This window comes from Cryptomeria japonica, chromosome 4 (assembly GCF_030272615.1).
Source record: "Cryptomeria japonica chromosome 4, Sugi_1.0, whole genome shotgun sequence".
Taxonomy (NCBI): Eukaryota; Viridiplantae; Streptophyta; class Pinopsida; order Cupressales; family Cupressaceae; genus Cryptomeria; species Cryptomeria japonica.
Genome location: NC_081408.1, coordinates 255249266 through 255268924, shown reverse-complemented (window position 1 = coordinate 255268924; position 19659 = coordinate 255249266).

Here is a 19659-nt window from a genome sequence, read left to right as displayed (position 1 = left end):
TAACTTTTGAAGTGGTTATGCTCTAGTTAGGCATAATATGTTTTTCTGATACAAGTAAACTGAAATCACAAAACTAATAGATAACTATACCTACTCTACTATATTCTCAAGGTCATGACCCAACTTGTTGAGAGCAGCAACATATGCATTAGTAATGCCAAGGTTTCCAATTGCATTTGTCAGTGCACGTCCTTGAAGATATTCCATAGAAAGATAATATGTTTGCTTTGGGTTTTTTAATCTAAAAGAGATTACTTCTAGGTTTATTGTAGATTTTGATTTGCTTCAACCCGCCTCTGCCCCTCCTGTGCCTCTACCCCCATCCCTCTCTCCTGTGCGGGTCTACTTCGAGGCCCGGATGACCCAAAAAAAACCAGTCGTGGCATTACGTAGACACAACCTCGATACAATTGTTGGGGTTTGATAGAGGTGGAACTGTGGGTGGGAATACGTTTCTGGGGTGGCAACGTGAGAATGGGAAGAGGCCGCAAAAATGATTTGAAATGTCTTGGTCTTTTTTTTTTAAGTAATGCCCGCTGTCGTCAGAATTTCGACGAACGCAGACACTTTTTGTAAAAAACACAAATGTCGTTGCCAATTCCTTCTCTACTGAAAACATATATTGAATTATCGTCGGAATTTTGATGAATGCGGGCAATTTTTCAAAAAAAAATCAAATTTGTTCACAATATACCTTCTCCATCAAAAAGCGCCGTCGGAACTTTAGGGAAAATGTATTAGTGTTTTGGGTACATCTTTTCGGATATTTTTGCTAGGTCTTCATCTTCTTCCCAGTACAACCATGAAGATACATTTGTGTCGAGGCTTTCCTCATCAAGTGGGCCCCATTGTTGGAAGGTGGTATTTTGGTATTGTATGACTGGTTTCTGGTCTTTTTTGAGCTCTTTTGGTTTGCCAAATGATTTAGGAGACAGGGGGAGGTTGCCTATTAATAAGACATCCTTCAATTTGTATTCTCCACAACCATTATCCAAGATCTTAATTTGTGTGTCTGGTTGGGACAAGGTGGAGGCAACATTTGATATGTTAGATGAAGGCGTCGACGAGGGTCTATTTAGTGGGCAATGATATGGATGTTTCCCCTCTAAGAGTTTGCAATATTGAAAAGGTTGGGGATCACCTTTGATAGTGATCTCTCTTCCATTGAAGGGGAATTTGATGCATTGGTGATAAGTGGAGGGTACAACTTGTAAGGAGTGGATCCATGGCCGACCGAGGAGAATGTTGTAGGGGAGATCAAGATCTAGTACTTGGCAAGGGGTTTCAATTGTGATAGGGCCCACTTGAAGAGGTAAGGTGATCATGCCCTTCGAAACTCTTTCCGCATCATCATATGATTTTATTGTGATCCTTCCTGATGTGTCTACCAGGTCCTCAGAAAGTCCCAATTATTTAATTAACTTGTATGTACACAGATTGAGTCCGGATCCACCATCTATCAAAATACATTTGACCTTGTGCTTTTGGATAAGGGATTCGATGCGTAAAGGTTTATTATGGTCTTAATCTGTAGGAGCATCATTGGAGGTGAATACAAGGTGCTGCTGGGCAGCAAGGTTTCCAATGAGAGCTTGGAATTGGGTAGTATTGATATTATCAGGAACGCGAGACTCAAGAGGGCTTGTTCCAAAATTTCTTTATGGACAGGGGAAGTCTTGAAAATTTCTAGAATGGAGATCTATGCGGGGGTCTTCCCAAGTTGGTCAAGGAGGTCATATCGGCGAGTGGAAGACATGGGTGGGGGGTTTGGTGGGGGAGGAGCTCCTTGGATGGTGACTTTACCTTGATGCATGGTTACATTACAATCATTCTAGGAATAGGAGGTGGAAGGCATAGTGCCTTGAATGACTATCCTAGCAGGATTGGGTCTACTTTGGGAAGGGGGAGGATTAACTCCTTGGATGGTTATGATATTAACATGATTGTTTGCAGGCTTAATGTGACTTACTAAAGAGTCAAAGCCGGTTATGTGATTAGTGTAGTCATAGTTCACTGTGTTAGATGATGATCCTTTTCCCTTATCATGTTTCGGGAAGGGTTCCTAGTACATTTTAAGTTTGTCATTATTATTGCCAGGTTTTGCATTTGCTACTTCAATTTCACCCCTATCAATGAGATCTTGTATGTAGATTTTAAGCTTCATGCATTTTCCTATATCATGTCCCTTGATACGATGATACTCATAATTTTCATTCTCATTATACCACCTAGGTTTGGGTTGACTGGGATCAAATGGGCGAGTGATCAGAAAAACCACTGCGCCTGCTTGGACAAGTTTTGGAAACACCATTTCAATAGGCTCAGCAAGAGGAGTGAAGTCTCTTGGAGTCCTATTATTGGATCGGGGTGGTCGTCCCTGGACTGAGACATTGTTGTGAGGCTTTTGGGATTGATTTTGATTGTTTTGATTGTTGAATTGATGATTAGTGGTGGTGGGTTTTGGGGGAGCAGCCACAGTCTGGACCCATTTTGCATCAGTTACACGGTCATTGACTACGTTTTTGTTTTTAGACCAGAATTTTGGTTTATCATTATGATAAGAGGAAGAACTTTGAGTCAATCTTTGGTAATGTTTCAAGGTTCCTTCCTCCAACAAGACACGTTCGAGGGAGAGGCCCTTATCAGTCAATTTTTGGAAGGATTTAATACATTGAGATGTCAGAGGTCTTGAAAGTTCGCGCACCAAGTTATTTTGAAATAATTCAATTTGATGATGTTCTAGCATGTCCCATTGTAATTTCTTGATAAGATGTCACCATCTTTGTAAGAAGTTGGCGAAAGTCTCTCTGGGCCTTTGCTTTGTGTTACATAGGTCCATCATGGAAACATCATTAGCCATGTTGTAGGCATAGTGAGCTACAAACTTCTCTGCCAAGTCTGGAAAGGAGACAATGAAACCTCATGGTAGAGATGAGAACCATGCCAGGGCATCTCCTGTGAGACTCTTGGGGAAGAGTCTTCGAAGGTATATGTCACTATAGGAGACTTCTTGGCATAAGATGTGAAATTCTGGACATGGTTGCAAGGGTCTCCTTTGCCTTCATACTTGGTGAATTTAGGGATCTCAAATCCTGGGGGGTAAGGTGCAAATCAATCATATAGACAGGTCGTAAGGACAAGGACAAAATTCCTCAAACAAGTAAGGTTTCCTCTTATTAGTCCCTTCTTTCATGTCCTTGATGATATTTTCATGTCTTGAATTTCCTTAATGAGGTCTTGTTGTGGATTTTGGTAATGATGGATTGTATTTGCCCCTAGAATTGGATGAGTCAAGGAAGGTGCACCACCACTAATGTATTGATATGATGAGGAGGTGGGAATGTGAGATGTGATGAATGATGTTGCAGGGATTTGAGTGATAGTTGGTTGTGGCCCACAAACTGTTGTGATGGGATTGAGTGCGGCTTGGATAAAATTGGCAACATTGTTGAGAGGAAGTGAAGTTTGTGGAATAGAAATATGTGGTTGAATGGAAGAAGATGGTATAGAGGCATGTTGGAGAATAGATGAGATCGGATTTGATAGTGGTATAGATGGTAAGGAGGAAGAAGGTGAGATGGAGACCATAGGGGGAGGTGCCGCGGGTGGCATTGATTGAGTTTGGATGATTCGCGGGGCTGTAATTGATTGAGTTTGAATAACAGGTGCAACATTCTGTGTGGGAGCAAGGTCTCCTTGTGGTTGTTGGACAAGAGTGGATTTATCAAAATCAGGTGGAAGTTGAGCCCCATTTTCAAGGAGGGTCTTTAGAAGTGTAGTAGGATTGTGTTGGATAAAATTTTCATTCATCTCTTGGTTATAAGAATCTTCTAGGAAAGTTTGCACTTCCGGAGAGAGTTCATCTTGGTTAACCATATTAGGATTTTGGGTTTGATCTTGATTGCTAGGTTGCACACTTTGTGTAGTATCTTGTGTAGGATCTTCATATAGGACACTAATGTCCAACTTGCCATACTGTTGTTCAGCCATCTTTTTCTTTTGAGATCGAGTTGTGACCATACAAGAATAACCTTAGAAAAGCTTGGAGGAAGAAATTTTTGATGAGAGGACTTAGCAAGACTTTTGGATTCTTTGGATTTTGTCTTTGATGACAAGGGATTTTGCTGATTGGTGGGATCCTTGGATTAGAACCCAGATTTGATTAGGATTGACACATTAGTCCTTGGATGAGGATATTAGGTGATAGATGAAACTGCAAGCAAGGTAATGACCAAGTTGGGTAGAATTTAGACCTTGGAATGGTGATTAAGGGGCCTCTTTTCCACCAAGGGTTTACTAATGACCATAAACAAAGAAAAGGCATAAATTAAGAGTCTTGATCGACTCAAAAGATGAGGCAAAAGGTACTTGGAGAGGATTCTTCTTCAAGGACAAAAGCCAAGTGATTAATGATGAGGTCTAAATGGAACTTCACAAGGCATGCAACCTTAATGTGAGGTTAAATTGGATTAAAGGATGATTGGATTTGGATTTTGAGAATTGAGTTGATAATGGAGGGAGATTGATTTTATGATTGATTGATGTGCTAAGTCCTTAGGAAAGTGAGGATGATTGATTGAGGAGGGATGATAGTGATGATTAGAAGAAATTTGGTGACTAGGTTATTCTTGGCATGAACATAACTCAATAGATGATTGGTTCTGATGGTAAGTTGTATGAAGGGACACGACCACCCCGATTTTGATGATAGTTGGTGTTAAAAGACAGACCTGAACCTTGATGGAGGGCATGAACTCTTAGTTCATCACTAGCATCAAACTCATTGCTATGACCATGGACGCAATCGTAGTAATGATGCAAGAATGTCCTATGTTTAAGCAAGAGTTTACAGTTGGTATACCAAAATTTCCAAGGCCTAATGAGTTGTGCTTGTGTGAGCTTCTTATTCTTCTTGATAGGTTGGTAAATGGACTTCTTAGGATGTTTATACAACTTACATTTATAAAACATGAGACGGGCGGAGTTTTGACACAATTTGGACTTTGTATGGATAATGACTTGGATGATTGTTTTCTTTTGGACAAATGTTTTTGCAAAGTGTTTGAGGATGATGATGTGTTTTTAATCTACTCTTGGCAAGCAAGTATCAAGCAAAGCAAACACAATGATCAAATAAATTTTAGCTCAAAGACACTCATGCTCATGTACAACATCCTTAAGGCTGGCAAGGACAATAGTCATTGGATCCCAATTGGTTTCCCAGCTACGCCTACCTAGAGCGGACACTTAGATGCTTGACCCCACTGGCTCCCATCCACAACACTCACTTCTCTAGGGCAGCCAAGCATCAATTCCCATGAAAAATCCTCATGGCAAACTTTGTGTCTCTACTAAGGGACATAAAAATATGGGTGGCTTCGAAGGTCCGACCTCTTGCACCAATGACTAGAAGGTTTTTGGCCACTGTGTACAAGGTGTTTAATATGGCTTCCCATTAGGAGCTACCCTTCATAGTTGCACAAGAGCAATTGAGGCCTATAGCCCAACAAAGCACCAAGAACTTAGTAGTCATGCAAGTGTGATTGAGATCTCTAGGATCCTACCAAGCACCCAATGTGAGAGTGAACTCTCATATAGCCCCAACCATTGACCCTTTCATCATCAATGGTCTATTTATTATAGTGAGTTAGGAACCCCAGGTGTGGGTGTACTCACTTGGGTCGTTCCCCTCTTACCTTCTCAAAGAGAAAGTTGGGAGGGCAGGCCCGCTAAGGGTAAGCATGCAACAAACGTGAAAAACTTGGAGGGTCTGAATTTTTGATCGTCTAGCTAGACAAGAGCATACTCTCCTACCTTTACGCTTTTAACAAAACACACAAGACAATAGTTCATTTACCCTTTAATTAAATCTAGGTGCCTAATTAAAAAAGAAGACACAATATTTGGTTGGAACTCCTAGGCAACCTACAAAATAGTTCAGATTAGTAGTTTTTTTCTGTTTTTTAGGTCTTGGACGATCGAGAAAAGATGCAACAAAAAAAAAGAAATCAGTACTCACTGGCCTGCACATACAACACAATGCTGAAGTACAGTCAGTCGCGTTGAAGCACCTGCGCAGGTGCCTAAATGCTTGCGTACGCACTGCAGATAATAGAAACAAAAAATAATAATAAGAACTTAATGCAGATCGAACTAGGATTTTATACCTCTCTGTCGCATTGTTCTAGATCGGTCTTGCCGAAGCGCTTGCGCCCGCGCTGAAACACTTGCGCCCGCGTTAAACGCTTGAAAACAAAGACTTAAAAGTTAGCGGGTTAAATTTTGAAATTCAAATTTGAAAACCAAAATTTTGCTGAGGGCGAGAGTTTTTGAAAAACGGTCGCATTGGTTAGAATTCGCTTGCGCCTAAATGCGTCTGCCTGTGCTGATGTGCCTACGCATGCATCAAACAGACAGATAGAGAGTAAAAAAAATTAATTTTAAGAGAGCAGGAAAATTTTTAAATTTTGTAAATGGTCGCACTGATGTGTTTGCGCTTGCGCTAATGCACCTGCGCACACACCGAAGGAGTTTATCTATCATGTCGAACCTGAATCGCTCGCACTGATTTGCAGTTTCTCGTGCTGTTCCAAGACCTGTGTCTTATAAATTCACAAAAAACTCAAAAAACATTATTTTTTAGGGATGTGGGTCCCACCGGGCGTGCCATAATAAAGAGGGGAAAAGAGTGGAAGGTAGATTGGATTGTTAATATGCAAGTCAAAAACATAAAAACATATGAAACCAAAAAGCATTAATCAAATCACATAAAAAACATGAAGACAAACGATTATACCTTACAACCTTTACCTTCTCCTTCGGATGAAGCTTGGATGGAGTTGAAGTGCACCCAAATGCCTCCAACGTGATGTCGATTTTGCTCCTAGATTGCTTGATGTGGTTGGCTCTCCAACATTGTGCACAAATGGATAAAATGGATTTTGAGGGATGAGATGGATAATATGACTAAGTATGGATGAAGGATAATTTTGGCATGGTGAGGATGCAAATATGATTTTCTAGGCTCAAACTAACATCATGAACTTGCTAAAATTGGAGATGATAAGTGAGTGGATGGAGTCCTCAATTTATAGGGAAAGAAGAGGAAAAATGAAGGGATAGGATTGACCCAAGATGGAGGGTCAAGATTTCTTGTGAGTTCACACAAGACCCAAGAGGAGGTGTGGAGACCAAGAGATATGCCTTAAAGGCATTTCTTGTCTCCACACTCCTCAAGGTACATTTGGAAGACTTCCCAATTTGCCTTGAGAAGAGCAAGGGATGGGACATTTCTTGAGGAATGGAGAGGAAGAATTAAAAATTCTTCAAAAAGGGATGATCATGGAGATTGGAGGAATAAGAAGGAATTAAAAATTCCTTGGAAGATGAGATGCCTAGAGGAATGTGAGATTTTGAAAATCTCACATTCACCTAGGAAAAGGACATTTAAGGAGAGTGGTTGGATGGAAGGGACAAGGAGTTGACTTTGTGGCTAATCATGATGATTAGCCACTAGCAACTCATTAGAAGGAGGATTAAAGGAAAGGTTAGGTGGGATTAGGATAGATAAGATTTGTAGGAGGATGTGACCAGGAGAGAGAATGAGTGGAGGGAATTAAAAATTAGAAGAATAATACTAAGTGAGCATAGGAAGTTTCTAGAAGAATTTATTAGGTTAAAGATGATTTGTAGGAATTACTTAGGTTAACTAATTAATTTAAATTAATTAGTTAAGAGGAGGATTTTGAGAAGATTTAATATTGAAGATTTTTAGAATCATAAAAGGGGGTTGATTTATTAAATAAATCAATCACAGACTATAGTGACAATATTAATCATAATTAATTAATATTGAGGATAATTAAAATTGGCATAATTAATAAATTAATTAGTTCAGGAATTAAAAACAATTAAAATAATTATTTTTATGTGTCTACAAGCTCAATCAGCTTAGTCAATTTATCAACCTGGCTATACTATTCATTTCCATCAATTGTTCAGTTACACCTCATCAACTGTGTATTTTTATCAAATGTACATCTCAATCTAATCACTTGCACAATATCAATAATCCAATCTTCTCTCTTGTGATATATCGAGAGATCAATCCCCATCATTCTATTCGATCAATCTCTCGAGGGGGCATAACCAATCAATCATCATCCTTACCAAGACACCTTTGGGGCATATATCAGTTGATCATTTTCTTTGAAACAATGCGACATGCTGCATTGTCTCAAAGAGGGGCAAAATGTAGACACATAAAAATTTCCAATAAGTTGTTTGCATTTAATTTCAAATTTCTTTGAACATCGGGTGAGTCATTATTACACTATTATTTCTCAATAATTCATTATTCATAATTCCCATCCTTTATTAAATTATTATTAATATCTTACCATTTATCCATTAAATTTAATAAATAAAACATTATATCATATTCATGCATACACCTTCATGCATTCACGTTATACACATTTCTCTATTTATTTAATAAAACCCTTAAATATCCCCTCCCACCACTTACCATTTCCCACTTACCATTTCCCATTTACCACTCATCTTCCATATACCACTCATCTTGCATTATCCCATATTCATCCCACAACATGAACTCGCCCAGAGAAAATCTATTTAAACAAGCCCCTCTCTCTTATTTGAGCATCTCATCTTTATGTGTCGAATTTATGTCAGTTTGCATTCTTCATCATCTTTGCATTTCGTTTTCTTTAGCTTCCTTTGCATTAATCATCTTGAATCTCCAAAAAACCATAGCTTCTTGTGTGTGTGCTTCTGAGAGCAATATTATCTACATAAGATCTTGGTTTAAGGAGTGCAATGGAGTAGACGGTGTAACATGCATGTGTGTTCTTAGTTTAGATTTTAATTTGCATGTGTGTTTTTGATAGGAAAAACTTCGTTGTTGGATGTTGGAAGATTTAATCTTGTGTTCAATCAATTTCCTCCATCTACACAACCCAATCATCATCTCATTATCTTCGATTGCAATTGATGCTTAGGGTAAAGGAAGTTACCTTTAGGTGGTCTTCTTGAGTCCTTCCTTCCCATTTTTACATCTCTTTTTTAGATAATATTTTTTACCATGATGTTGTATCACTTTCTCTAGTTGTGAGAGATTTATTTATTTATAAATGGATATGTCATTAAACCTGACTATTGGTGCATTGGTATGAATGTGGTACTTTATCCAACTAGTTAGACTTTGGAACCTATTCACAATTTAAACTTATGTAGGTTACTTTTTTCCTTTTGTCTCATCTCATAACATTTACACTTTTTATAATCTTGTATTCTTTAGAATGCTTGCCCTTGTTAATATAGCAAGGCAATTTATTTTCATTGTATAATTAAAATAATTACCTTTTTTGAGAAAATGCAACTTTTTCATTGTAGCCCTTATTTGTAAAAAACTCCTTTAGCTTTTATTGATAATTGTTGTACCTATGAATTAAATATTGCTTAACACTAATATGATTAGAGTTTGGTTCATAGTGAATAAAGGAAAGAACTACATCGATGTGGTTGTGAAAGCTAGCTTTGAGATCATGCACAAAGACAACTAGAAACAAATTAAAGTTAGGAACATCCTAAAAATGGAAACATTTACTAATTTCATTGAAAGTATCATAGGTTATAACCCTCACATCTCAATGGATTTTGCTCTCATGTAAAAAAGAATAGTGAATAAAAGAGGCATATTGTTCCATTCCTTCAAAGAATTTGTTGCCCAAGTCGTGGGCATCAACACCAAGGGGAATTTTTCTACAAGAGTGAGAGGGGCAAGGACGAAGAGGTCTCAACTTTCATGATTGGGAACATGAAACTCATCAAATTTCAAGTAGGATTCTTGAGATTCCATCACCTACCTATGGAATGATGTCTCACATGAAATAATTAGGTATGTAATGTTGGAGGGCCAACAAAATTTTTCTTTTTTGGATTATTTCGAGCATAAGAGGTTTATACATATTCTCTTCTATCTTCATATGTATCTAAAAAATATATTCTTAAATGTCCAAGAGATGAACACTATAATCCTCATACACCCATCTCTTATCTTCCTTTATCCAATCATGCAAAAAACCCAAATGGAGACCCCAATGCTAACCTTACGGTAGTGTAAAAGCAATAATCTTGTTACGTAACCAATTGATTCTCAACCCCATAGTAAGGGTAAAAAGCACACTACTAAAAGTCTTAATCCTACCAATGCCAAAACCTTTGAAGTTGGCACCTCATCTATGCAAAGGGTGACAAGGAAGTCACAAAACATGAAGAAGAGTAACAATGGCCCAATCATGGATGTCGAACTTCAAATTGACTCTTACTTGGAATGATTTTCCTCATCCTATGAAGCTTTAGGTAGCAACTGCAAAGAGCAAGAAGGCAAATGCAAGGTGGTCAAGGAGATAGGAGGCAAAAAAAAAGGTGAAAAACCAAATGTAGAATGGAGGCATTAGGATAATAAAAGATGGGCGACTGATGCTAACCTTGGAAACCTACAAAATAATTTTGTTTCCTTTGAAAAACAACAAGGTCATCATGAAATGGACCCTAAAGACTACCGTTGAATTAAGAGAAAATATGAGTAGTTTGTAATATACAAACAACTTAACCAACCACACATGCAAGCTAGAGCACAAAGGAACACAATATTTATGTGCAAAACTTAATGAGAAAAACCATGACAAATTAATGCTTTTTATATAATATTTCTTTTACAATGCTTGTAGGCAATAACCTACTAGAGGCACCAGCCTCTAAGTTCGTGAACACCAACCCACTAGAAGCACCAACTCCCACTTCTAAATTTGTAGGCACATACCCACTGAAGATACCAATCCCCACAACTGAACAACTACTCAACAAGAGACACTAATCTTTTATTTAATAGACACCAACCTACGAACTCTTCAATAATTAATATGATTTACTCCTTCACCCAAATCTGATCCAATTACAACTTTTTTTCCTCCTCAAATCTCAACACACACTATACAATAATTTTGTTCAAACTCCACACAATAAACTCCTCTTATAAATCTGATCACAACTTTCTTTCACAACTCTACCCCAAACGCAAATCTGATCTACAATCAAATATCAATCTTCCTTCCAATTCTGATCATTATCATCCACACTTTTTTTTTATATTAATATGTTTTAGTCGCTGATCAACAAATTCTTATCATCGACTCTTTTATCTGTCTTAATCGCTGATCATATAAACTGCTCATTAATTCGTTGCATAATATAATGTATTGATGCATTGTCTTGTAGAATATAGTCGCTGCCATTATAATAAAGTCGCTGATCACCAAACGTCTTTTCTTGATCCGTACAAAGTCACTGTCCAAAATTAATAAATTAGTTAACAAGAGACTTGCATAATCTGTAATATGTATCACTGTCCATGCTCTCCATGATTATGATCGCTGTCCATGTATGTTCATCCTTAATCACTGTCTTCATATGTCATGTTCATTGCTACATTTGTTATTTTAATAATAAACTCCAGCTTGAATGATAAGATCACCCAAATAAAATAGTGCTTTATTTATCAAAACAATAATTTATTTGGTCATAACCATTTCCTTACTCCTTTCATCTTTGCATTATTTACAGACATCATCCATTCCTTTTAGCATGCAATCATTACCTTCTGTAGTCATTACTTGCATTTCAAAATATCTTTGTCTTGACAACTTATGAGAGCAGCTTCAATGAATGTTGTTTTTCCTTGAGTATTGATAGACTTTCTCTTCTTGGACATCATAAGAGTTTCAATTGTACTAATCTAATTAATAAAGATAATACAAGGAGCTTTCTTGAGGCATAAATAAAATTGTTTTGTCTTATAGACTTATCATTACAATAATATTTCTACTATTGACATCAATGACAACATTTCCCATAGGAATGCATACTCAAGGTCAAGGTCAAGGTGACGGCTCTTGGGGAGAGAATAAATGAAATAGAAGTAGAGGACAAATCCTTACAGGAAAATTTGGAAAATGTTCTCCATCTTAGCAAAATGACCTAAAAACAATGTACAACAAAGTATAGATATGTTGGAGGCAATGTCTACGCAGTAAACTAAATAGCATTGACAAGACATTTTTTTAATATTTATTAAATAGATTACAAATCAGATTATAATATGTTTTGATTTTTAATCTATTTAATAAATATAAAAAAAATGTCTTGTCAATACTTTTTAGTTTGCTGCATAGACAATTCCATGTTGGAAGATATGTTAATGCAAAAAATGATAATTAGATTGAAATTAGAGACAACAAAAGTTCAAAGACATAGGAGAAAGGAAAGATGATGGAAGAAAATAAAACTAACTTGAAGCTAATAGAGGAATACATCAAATTAATGACTGAATCTGAGTGTGAGGCTATAAAATCTATGAGCATCTTAAGTTCTTAGTTTGGTTTTTGTTGTTTATTTGTTGTTGCTTCGCTATTGACTAGTATTTTGTTGTTTTTTATGGATGTGTGTGGGCTAGAGTTGATTTAGGCCTAATCTCATTATGTCATTATTGTCATATCTCCTAGAAACCTAATTAATTTTCTTGCCTAACCCCTCGCCCCGTGGTAATTTAGACAAGGAATGGATTTTGTGATTAAACTATGACTAATTGAACTCATGCATGTGTGTGTGTGGTGGCTATAAATTTTAATGCCATAATTAATGAATGTTATTAATATTATCATGATTTTGTTAATTAACGCTTTGACTATATTTTATTACTAACCCGAACTGATGAATTTGTGGAGTTGTGTGAGATTGACAATTGTCGCAAGCACTCGAGGTGCAAGGTGAAGTGGATTTTGTGAACTAGAGGTGAGAGACAAACTGTCAATAACGTTGTTATAGAGTCTATACCTTGTCAATAAATTTTGTCCACCTAAGTTTAGTTTTGCCTAGGAATCAAATCGCGACTATTTAATTGTTTTCAAGTGTGTTGGGGAGATTTATAATAAACTTGATCTTTATTAATTGGAAGCATTGAATTAAAAAATTATTAAAGAATAATTAAATGATAATTTGACATACATACATACATACATACATACATACATAATGCTTGTCGACAACAAATATATTAATATAATACAAATATATAAAATGAATTGAATGAAGATACATATAAATAAAATAAAAACCAAATACAAATAAATAATTATAAATAAATAAATGCAAGTTCTTATACTTTACCTTTAGCCAAATAATGCATATACCTAGCATGGACGCCCAAGATAGGAAAAGGGTAAATAAATGTTATTGATATCATATAGTTAGAGGAAGAATTGAAAAAAAGAAAGGAAGAGGGAAGCAATGTGAACATAGGCATGACTAGATGAGTGATTTGGAAGGAGAAACAACCATTCATTCCTAGTCACCAACTCTTCCCACTACAGAGGGACAACTTTTATTAAATAAGAATGGTGTAGGGCATGGGCAGGAGGGGCGACTATACCCTGGAAGCATGGTTATTGCCTATAGGGCACATTTTTGGTAGATTTGACCCAAAACTAAGTGCACCATTGGAGTAGAACCCTCAACCTCCTTTATATGGCATTGAGAGCTTAATTTTGAAAGGGGGGAGACAAGAAGAAAAAGGTGTTGGAAGGAGCTATTACACAAGTAAATAAATGACCTTTAAAGAATTACAAAGTGAATGTTTCTAATATGAAACAATCGTAAAATATAAACTACCTAATATTTACATTAAGTTACTACATTGATCATTATTAATAAATAAATGAGATATTATTCTAATACCCCCCCTTAATGGTCAATCTATCAACTACACCAAGTTGCCCCCTAAATTTTACAAACTTGTCTGGCTTAGAGACGGTGATAATATCTGTTGTCTGATCTACCATCGAAACATACAACAATTGAATTGATCCATCTTCAACCAGCTTTTGAATGAAGTGATAATGAAGTTCAACATGCTTGGTTCTCTTGTGGAAGACCAGATTCTTGGCTAGTTTGAGCATCCCTTGATTGTCACAGTAAAGTCGGGGAGTAGGATTTGCTTGAGACATCTGCATGTCTGAAAGCATCTGTCAAAGCCAAACGGCCTCACAAGTTGCCTTAATTATTCCTTCATACTCTTCTTCTATCGAGGAAAGAGCCACTGCCTTCTACTTCTTGCTAGTCCACGTGACTCCACCAGATCCCAAACTGAAAACATACCTAGGTGTTGATTTTCTGTCATCAACAAAACCTTCCCAATCTGAGTCTATAAAACCAATAAGTCTAGGATAGTGACTTCTGATGTACAGAAGACCAACATCAGAAGTGCCCTTCACATAATGCAAAACACACTTCATTGCTACCTAATGATCATCATTGGGGTCTATCATGAAGCATTAAATGTAGCTCACTAAAAAAATAAGATTAGGCCTAGCAACAGTAAGGTAAATGATAATTCCCACCAGTTGCTTGAATGTTGATTCATCCACCACAAATGAGTCTTGATTTGGTTGTCAACTTTAGCCCTTTCTCTATATGTTTTGATGCGGGTTTGCAGTCTTACATCCGAAACTTGTTTAGCAAACTGAAAACATACTTTGCCTGAGAGATGAAGATACCACCTTCAGTTTACCAAACTTCAACACCTAAGCAATAGTTTAGAAGTCCCAAGTCTATCATGTCAAAGGATTGGCACAAACTCTGTTTGATCTGATCGATCAAAAGCATTGAACAACCAGTGATAATGAGGTCATCAACATAGACAACAAGAATAAGAATGTCATCACTAGTGTTTTTGACATACAGATTAGAATTAGTTGCACTCCTCTCAAAGTCATGATCTGTGAGGTACTTGCCAATTTTGATGTACCAAGCCCGAGAACTTTGTTTCGGGCCATAGAGTGCTTTCTCCAGTTTGCACACCTAATGTTATTATCGAGCAACCTTAAACCCTGGAGGCTACATTATGTAGACCTCTTCCTGCAACTCACTATTGAGGAATGCACTCTTAACATCCATTTGATGGACTTTCCAACCAAATTGATTTGCTAAGGCAAGGACAAGCCGAATGGTACTCATCTTGGTTGTAGGAGCAAAAGTCTCCTCATAGTCAATGCCTTCCTTCTATAAAAAACCCCTAGCAATGAGATGAGCTTTGTACTTGTGAAGGGTTCCATTAGCTTTGTACTTAACCTTATACACCCATTTGCAGCTAATAGGCTTCTTCCCTAGTAAAAGATTTGAAAGGACCCAAATTTTATTCTTCACAAGACTATGATGTTCAACTTCCCTAGCCTTTTCCCACTCAGGAATTCCTTTGGCCTCATAATATGTTTGGGGCTCAAAAACACTAGGAATGTTGGCCATGAGAGAAAAGTTTACTGTATTGTGCTGCTTTCTCTTATTTTTGGAAGATCTACCCTTGATGAGCTCATCAAGACGAAGATCACTTATACTCTCAGCCCACCATTTAGGCTAGAGAGTAGAAGAGCCAACATCAGGTGCAAAAGGAATAATTGGAACATGATCTGGAATAGGTTGAACAAGTGGAAGATCAACATCATCTAGAGGTAATTCAGGTAGTGCATCATCAAATTCAGAATCTGATAAACTTGTAAGGCACTGAGAGGGGGGGGGGGGTGAATCAGTGCAAGCAAAAACAATATGAGTCTGATCACCAACTTAAACACTTTAAAACTTATCAAGCATAAGAGGAATATCACCACATAAGCTAATGTCCAATAAAACAAATTCCACATAACACAAGAGATTATATGTGGAAACCCAAAAGGGAAAAACCACTGTGGGAGTTAACACCTACAAGATTCACTATCTGTAGAATATAAATCTTGACCGGTTAAGGTCTTACAAATATGCCTTATAAGGAAGGAGCAGACCCGATTGGGAGTCACCCGATTAAGGGATTTAAATGATGAGCCCTGTCAAGAGCTATGCCATGTTAGGATCAACTTCACAAGAGGATTTAACACTTTGATATAGAGCTACCCTATTAGGGGATTTACAAGTTAAGGCCTGTTACGACCTACTCGGTTAGGGGATTTTACTGCTGCAAACTATTAGGGAAGCAACGGTTCAAATGATCTTCATATAACACATCTATGTCTGATAAGATCCACTTCAGATCTGCAAAACATCAATACCACATCAATATAAAGCTTCACAAAACACCACACAATTGACTTCTCCTTAACCTTCGATCTCACACACATACTCATTTATACACATACCGACTTGATACCTGATCACACTTTTTATAAACATCATTTTTAGTTGGCTACAACCTTGGAACAATTTCCTAGGTTCAATGAATCTAAACATTCATGCAATATACGCTTTACTTATGTCAGCCACCAACATAACAAATTAAAACCTGTGTCATTTTATCGATTTAAGTAACTATATGACTACCGGTTAAGTGTTCATCAAAATGTCTGCTCTGTACATCAAATCTTGCTTGTCTAGTTGAATCTGCCAATGCGGTTATGAACATAGCTCCAAATGCTTGTCTCCATCACTGTTGTAAAACTGCATCATCCAACTTTTCATGAATTGCCTGTACCGGTTGTCGGAATGCAACACTGTCTTAATTTACCAGTTGAGATCCTAATTATCAGTTCATTGTTACACTATCATCTATACCAGTTATACCTTACCAATTGGCTTCCAAGACTTAGATGATCACAAAAACATTTTTTCCATCAATGACACTACAAGACTTAGTCATAAAAAATGAATCTCAATCTCTTCATCACATTCACCAATTAATCATTTACTAGTTGCAAATCACCAATAGTCTTTATCGGTTCAGTCAAATGCCAACATAATCTCCATCATCCCTCCCATCAGGAGAACCAAATGAAAGACAAACACCCAAATCAGAAGCCTTCAAAGGCCGATCCTTAGAATTCTGCTCACATGAGGAAAGTTGAAAAGCTCCTCTTTCTTCATCAAAGAAAACATCATGACTAAAGTTGAGATGATTAGTGTCTACATCAATCAGCCGGTAAGCCTTGTGGTTGTCACTGTAACTTGTGAACATAAGTTTCCGACTCTTGGAATCCAACTTGGAGTGCTTGGCATCTAGAATTCATACATATGCTAAAGAGCCAAATACTTTCAGATGACTGATCTTGGGTTTGCAACCAGTCCAAACTTCCTTAAGAGTGTTTCCCTTAACAACCTATATGGGAGACTGATTGCAGTGTATATTGCTTCTGCCCAGTATTTCTTGAGAACATTCCTGTGTTCCAACATTGACCTATATATTTCAATTATGGTGTTGCAACGTTCTACAATGTCATTTTGTTGAGTGTAAGGTGTGGTTAACTGGTATTTGATGCCATGAGTATCATGAAGTTGGAGAAAACAATAGAACAAAACTCCCCTCCATTATCTAACCTAAGAGTGATTATGGGACAACTAGAATCTTTCTCTACTAAGGCCTTAAACTTTTGAAATACGGTAAACACATCTAATTTCTGCCTAAGAAAGTACACCCACATTTTACAACTGAAATCATCAACAAAAAGAAAGAAATAGATGCAACTAGTAACAAAAGGTGTATTCATTGGACCACATACATCAATGTGAACCAACTACAATACCTTTGAGGCTCGCCTTGAGTCAACATCCTTGAATGGTACCATGTGTTTCTTACCAGCCTAACAAGCTCCACAAACTCGCTAATTTTGAGTGTAGATCTTAGGTAATCTAAGAACAAGATCCTCCCGAACAAGATAAGTAAGGTAATGAATGTTCAGGTAACGTTATTGCTGATGCCAAAGACTGTTGATAGAAGATGATTTAGCTACAAAGGCATTCTCAAGGGAATCACCCATATAAACAAGTCTGTATAGTCCATGATCCTCGATGCCAACAACCATAGTACTGCGAGTCGCACAATCAGCAATTGAACACTTGTGCGAACTGAATACCACATCAAGTTGAGGAGAATGCCACATAATCTGGCTCATTGAGAGTATGTTTAATTCCATGCCAGGAATGTAGTATACATTGAGGAAAACGAGATTCCTCCCTCCAGACCGTATCTGAACGTTGCCCTTGCCGACAACAGTATACTCTTCACCTCCTTCAAAAATGAATGAATCGGTGAAAGGTGAGAAGCCCGTGAACCAATCACGTCGATGAGTGAAATGTCAAGAGGCATTGAAGTCTAAGTACCAAGCAAAAGATTTCACATGATTTGAAGGATGATTCACCATGAAAGCGTAGAATGCAAATTATTTCTACTCTGAGTGTTATATGATATTGGCTTTAGGTTGAGACCCTCCTTACTTCCATTGTTCGGAAGCTATCCAATTTCGACAATCCTTGATCATGGGACCAAATTTGTGGCAATAGTTTACATTGAACTTTCTTCTTTTTCAAGCTACCCTATTATCGACTAGGACCTTTCTATTGAGATGATTGAGATTTGCCTTTATCCTTGTGAAAGGATTTGGCTACAAAGGCTTGTTCGGTGGAGGATGAAGCCACTACTACCAAACTATTGTTTCCAACGGTTCTGCTACAGAAGTTTGGTGCACAACTCTAGAAATTTCAGATCAACATTCCTAGTAGTAATGTTGATAGTTTCTATGAAGTGCTCATAGGATTTAGGTAGACATTTTAGGGTGATAACTATCATATCCTCTTCCTCCATTTTTCGGCCAACTGCTTCTAGCTGAACTCGAATTTCCTTAATCTTTGTCAGATGCTCTTGTAAGGACATACACTCATCCATCATGATAGAAAATAGATGGTTCTTTAGGAAGAACACATGGCTCTTTAGGAATTACCAAACAAATGTTTCTAATATGAAACAATCGTAAAATAGAAACTACCTAGTATTTACATAAGTTACAATATTGACCATTAATAACAAATAAATAAGATATTATTCTAATAGGAGCTATATTAAGATTTGCTAGCTGATTGCAAGGTTTTTCAGGCACTAGATTGAGTTTGGACACCCATTCAGATTTCTTCTCTTCTTTTCTACTAGTCTTAATCCTTTTGCTTAAATGGTTGTGTAAATAGTTTCTTATATTGAACACCAAGATTTAAATACAATATTAAATGAGTGTTTCTCTTCATTATGACTTATGAGAAGGAAAGGATTTAGAAATGCATGGTATTTGTTTACAAATTAGTTGTGGCACATGCTTTGATTACCATGCTCTTATCATACAAGAAAATAAAGAAAGAAAAAGAATTAAATGGTATTATGAACATAGGCAACCAACACCTAGTAATATATGTTTTTATGGTACATACCCTAAAGCCATTAGCTTGCAGGCAATATTAGGACCAATATACACAACTTAAATAAACAAATATTTGTAGTGTAAAAAATTGCATACCCCTTTGTAATTCGACCTACATCTTTTGTAACCACTTTGGTGTCCATTCCCCTAGCACCTGAGTAGGCTCACTTCAGCCCTTGCATCAACCTTTTCCCTCTTAGCATGCTCAAGTCCCCCTTTCAACAACTATCCTTCAGCTTTTGTTTCTTGTTAGTCACGTGTCTCCCTTGTCTCCTGCTATTTTTGAGCATGATTCATTTGGACACTAGCATGTCACGTGGACGTCTGGGCACCACACATTCATCCCACAACATCTTAA